This window comes from Arachis ipaensis, chromosome B4, assembly GCF_059453495.1.
Source record: "Arachis ipaensis isolate K30076 ecotype BB chromosome B4, ASM5945349v1, whole genome shotgun sequence".
Lineage (NCBI taxonomy): Eukaryota > Viridiplantae > Streptophyta > Magnoliopsida > Fabales > Fabaceae > Arachis > Arachis ipaensis.
The window spans coordinates 67452299-67457884 of NC_142439.1; the positions used below are offsets into that span (position 1 = coordinate 67452299).

General features: G+C 36.8%; 1 non-coding gene across 1 annotated transcript; it reads right to left on the minus strand.

Moving 5' to 3' along the window:
- Window positions 1-3736: 3736 nt before the first annotated feature.
- On the minus strand, window positions 3737-3844 carry LOC148567780 (small nucleolar RNA R71). Its single transcript, XR_015882742.1, has one exon. It is a non-coding gene; the product is annotated as a small nucleolar RNA R71 (small nucleolar RNA).
- Window positions 3845-5586: the final 1742 nt, after the last annotated feature.

A 5586-nucleotide genomic window follows, 5' to 3' on the forward strand; every position in this document is an offset into this window, starting at 1 on the left:
CGCTTCTACTTCTGAACCTTGGGAATTAGACATCCAGGGCTTTCCAGCAATATATAATAGTCCATACTTTGCAGAAGGGCGTTGAACGCCAGTTCTACGCTGCAGTCTGGAGTTAAACGCCAGAAACACGTCACGAACCAGAGTTGAATGCCAAAAACACGTTACAACTTGGCGTTCAACTCCAAAAGAAGCCTCTGCACGTGTAAACTTCAAGCTCAGCCCAAGCACACACCAAGTGGGCCCCGGAAGTGGATTTATGTATCAATTACTTACTTCTGTAAACCCTAGTAACTAGTTTAGTATAAATAGGACTTTTTACTATTGTATTTACATCTTTAGTTTCATCTTTAGATCACGTTTGGGGGCTGGCCATTCGGCCATTCCTGGACCTTCATCACTTATGTATTTTCAACGGTAGAGTTTCTGTACTCCATAGATTAAGGTGTGGAGATCTGCTGTTCCTCATGATTTAATACAAAGTACTACTGTTTTTCTATTCAATTCAACTTATTCCGCTTCTAAGATATCCATTCGCACCCAAGAACATGATGAATGTGATGATTATGTGACGCTCGTCATCATTCTCACTTATGAATGTGTGCCTGACAAACACTTCCGTTCTACATGCAAACAAGCTAGAATGAGTATCTCTTAGATATCTAATACAGAGGACCGAGTCCGAGATATTAGAATCTTCGTGGTATAAGTTAGAACCCATGGATGGCCATTCCTGAGATCCGGAAAGTCTAAACCTTGTCTGTGGTATTCCGAGTAGGATCTGGGAAGGGATGGCTGTGACGAACTTCAAACTCGCGAGTGCTGGGCGTAGTGACAGACGCAAAAGGAGTGTGAATCCTATTCCAGTATGATCGAGAACCTCCAGATGATTAGCCGTGCCGTGACAGAGCATTTGGACCTTTTTCACAGAGAGGATGAGATGTAACCATTAACAATGGTGATGCCCTATATAAAGCTTGCCATGGAAAGGAGTAGGACTGGTTGGATGAAGACAGCAGGAAAGCAGAGGTTCAGAGGAACGAAAGCATCTCTATACGCTTATCTGAAATTCTCACCAATGAATTACATAAGTATTTCTATCTTTATTTTCTGTTTATTTATTATTATTATTCGAAAACTCCATAACCATTTGATATCCGCCTGACTGAGATTTACAAGATGACCATAGCTTGCTTCATACCAACAATCTCCGTGGGATCGACCCTTACTCACGTAAGGTTTTATTACTTGGACGACCCAGTGCACTTGCTGGTTAGTTTTAAGATTAGAGCACCAAGTTTTTGGAGCCATTACCAGGGATCACAATTTCGTGCACCAAGTTTTTGGCGCCGTTGCCGGGGATTGTTCGAGTTTGGACAACTGACGGTTGATCTTGTTGCTCAGATTAGGTAATTTTCCTTTTCGTTTTATTTTAAAAAAAAAAATTTGTTTTCAAAATCTTTCAAAAAAAATTTTCCCTTTGTTTTCGAAAATTATTTCAAAATTTTTAAGAATGAATTCTAGAGTTTCATGAAGCATGTTGAACCCTGGCTGGCTGTAAAGCCATGTCTAAATTCATTTGGACTGAGGCTTCCAAGTCATCATTACAAGAGCAAGCTAGTTGTTGCTAATCAAATTTGTTATTGTATGACTGATTTGTATCTTCTAAAGCTTGGCTGGCTATTAAGCCATGCCTAACCCTTGGATTGGAGCTTTAGGCCAACATTGAAAGATTCCTGGAATTCTTATTAAAAATTTTTGAATTTTTTATTTTCTTTTTCCTATATGTTTTTCGAAAAAAATATACAAAATACAAAAAAAAATTAATAAAATCATAAAATCAAAAATATTTTTTGTTTCTTGTTTGAGTCTTGAGTCAATTTCAAGTTTGGTGTCAATTGCATTTTTTCTAAAAATTTATGCATTTTTCGAAAATTCATGCATTCATAGTGTTCTTCATGATCTTCAAGTTGTTCTTGGTAAGTCTTCTTGTTTGATCTTGATGTTTTCTTATTTTGTGTCTTTTGTTGTTTTTCATGTGCATCTTTGCATTAATAGTGTCTAAGCGTTAAAGATTTCTAAGTTTGGTGTCTTGCATGTTTTCTTTGCATTAAAAAATTTTCAAAAATAAGTTCTTGGTGTTCATCTTGACATTCAAAGTGTTCTTGGTGTTCATCTTGACATTCATAGTGTTCTTGCATGCATTCATTGTTTTGATCCAAAATCTTCATGCATTGAGTCTTTTTGATGTTTTTCTCTTTCTTCATTAAAAATTCAAAAATCAAAAAAATATATTTCCCTTTTTCACTCATAAATTTTCAAAAATTTGAGTTGACTTTTTCAAAACTTTTTAAAATTTAGTTGTTTCTTATGAGTCAAATCAAATTTTCAATTTAAAAATCTTATCTTTTCAAAATCTTTTTAAAAAATCAAATCTTTTTCAAAATTTCTTTCTAATATTTTCGAAAATTTTTCAAACTAATTTTCAAAAATCTTTTTCTTAATTTTATCTCATAATTTTTGAAAATATTATCAACAATTAATGTTTTGATTCAAAAATTTCAAGTTTGTTACTTTCTTGTTAAGAAAGATTCAAACTTTAAGTTCTAGAATCATATCTTGTGATTACTTGTGAGTCAAGTCATTAATTTTGATTTTAAAATTCAAATCTTTTTCAAAACTAATTTTAATCATATCTTTTTAAAACATATCTTTTTCAAAAATTTGATTTTAAAATATCTTTTCTAACTTCTTATCTTCTTATCTTTTCAAAATTGATTTTCAAATCTTTTTCAACTAACTAATTGACTTTTTGTTTGTTTCTTATCTTTTTCAAAACCACCTAACTACTCTTCCCTCTCTAATTTTCGAAAATACCTCCCTCTTTTTCAAAAATTCTTTTTAATTAATTAATTATTTTAAATTTTAATTTTAATTTTATTTCCCCTTTAATTTTCGAAAATCATCACCTCCTTTCAAAAATTATTTTCAAAAATTTCTCTCTCTTATCTTCTTCTATTTATTTAATTACTTACTAACACTTCTCTTCACCTCATATCTCTGCTCCTATCCTCACCCTTGTGTTTGGATTATCCATTCTTCTTCACTCTTATTCCCTTTCTTCTTCTACTCACACAAAGAAACCTCTCTCTCTACTGAGGCAAAGAGGATCCCTATTATTATTTTCGGTTCCCTTCTTTTTCATATGAGTAGGAGCAAGGACAAGAACATTCTTGTTGAAGCAGACCCTAAACCTGAAAGGACTCTGAAAAGGAAACTAAGAGAAGCTAAATTACAACAATCCAGAGACAACCTTACAGAAATTTTTGAAAAGGAAGAGGAGATGGCAGCCGAAAATAATAATAATGCAAGGAGGATGCTTGGTGACTTCAATGCACCTAATTCCAATTTACATGGAAGAAGCATCTCCATCCCTGCCATTGGAGCAAACAACTTTGAGCTGAAACCTCAATTAGTTTCTCTAATGCAGCAGAACTGCAAGTTTCATGGACTTCCATCTGAAGATCCTTTTCAGTTCTTAACTGAATTCTTGCAGAAATGTGACACTGTTAAGACTAATGGAGTAGATCCTGAAGTCTACAGGCTCATGCTTTTTCCTTTTGCTGTGAGAGACAGAGCTAGAATATGGTTGGACTCTCAACCTAAGGATAGCCTGAACTCTTGGGATAAGCTGGTCAAGGCTTTCTTAGCCAAGTTCTTTCCACCACAAAAGCTGAGTAAGCTTAGAGTGGATGTTCAAACCTTCAGACAGAAAGAAGGTGAATCCCTCTATGAAGCTTGGGAGAGATACAAGGAACTGACCAAAAAGTGTCCTTCTGACATGCTTTCAGAATGGACCATCCTGGATATATTCTATGATGGTCTGTCTGAATTAGCTAAGATGTCATTGGATACTTCTGCAGGTGGATCCATTCACCTAAAGAAAATGCCTGCAGAAGCTCAAGAACTCATTGACATGGTTGCTAACAACCAGTTCATGTACACTTTTGAGAGGAATCCTGTGAGTAATGGGACGCCTCAGAAGAAGGGAGTTCTTGAAATTGATACTCTGAATGCCATATTGGCTCAAAACAAAATATTGACTCAGCAAGTCAATATGATTTCTCAGAGTCTGAATGGAATGCAAGTTGCATCCAACAATACTCAAGAGGCATCTTCTAAAGAAGAGGCTTATGATCCTGAGAACCCTGCAATAGCAGAGGTAAATTACATGGGTGAACCCTATGGAAACACTTATAATCCCTCATGGAGAAATCACCAAAATCTCTCATGGAAGGATCAACAAAAGCCTCAACAAGGCTTTAATAATGGTGGAAGAAACAAGTTTAGCAATTGCAAGCCTTTTCCATCATCAACTTAGCAAAAGACAGAAAGTTCTGAGCAGGATCCATCTAGCTTAGCAAACATAGTCTCTGATCTATCTAAGGCCACTTTAAGTTTCATGAATGAAACAAGGTCCTCCATTAGAAATTTGGAGGCACAAGTGGGCCAGCTGAGTAAGAAGATCACTGAAACCCCTCCTAGTGCTCTCCCAAGCAATATAGAAGAAAATCCAAAAGGAGAGTGCAAGGCCATTGATATAACCATCATGGCCGAATCCAAGGAGGAAGGGGAGGACGTGAATCCCAAGGAGGAAGACCTCCTGGGACGTCCAGTGATCAATAAGGAGTTTCCCTATGAGGAACCAAAGGAATCTGAGACTCATCTAGAGACCATAGAGATTCCAGTAAAACTCCTTATGCTATTCATGAGCTCTGATGAGTATTCCTCTTTTGAAGAGAATGAGGATGTTACTGAAGAGCAAGTTGCCAAGTTCCTTGGTGCAATCATGAAGCTGAATGCCAATTTATTTGGTAATGAGACTTGGGGAGATGAACCTCCCCTGTTCACCAATGAACTAAATACATTGGATCAACTGAGATTGCCTCAGAAGAAACAGGATCCTGGAAAGTTCCTAATACCTTGTACCATAGGCACCATGACCTTTGAGAAGGCTCTATGTGACCTTGGGTCAGGAATAAACCTCATGCCCCTCTCTGTAATGGAGAAACTGGGAATCTTTGAGGTACAAGCTGCTAGAATCTCATTAGAGATGGTAGACAATTCCAGAAAATAGGCTTATGGACAAGTAGAGGACATGTTAGTAAAGGTTGAAGGCCTTTACATCCCTACTGATTTCATAATCCTAGATACTGGGAAGGATGAGGATGAATCTATCATCCTTGGAAGACCCTTCCTAGCCACAGCAAGAGCTGTGATTGATGTGGACAAAGGAGAATTGATCCTTCAACTAAATGAGGACAACCTTGTGTTTAAAACTCAAGGATCTCTCTCTGTAACCATGGAGAGGAAGCATGAAAAGCTTCTCTCACTGCAGAGTCAATCAGAGCCCCCACAGTCAAACTCTAATTTTGGTGTTGGGAGGCCTCAGCCAAACTCTAAGTTTGGTGTTGAACTCCCATATCCAAACTCTAAGTTTGGTGTTGGGAGTCTATAAAATTGACATGATCACCTGTGTGGCTCCATGAGAGCCCACTGTCAAGCTATTGACATTAAAGAAGCACTTGT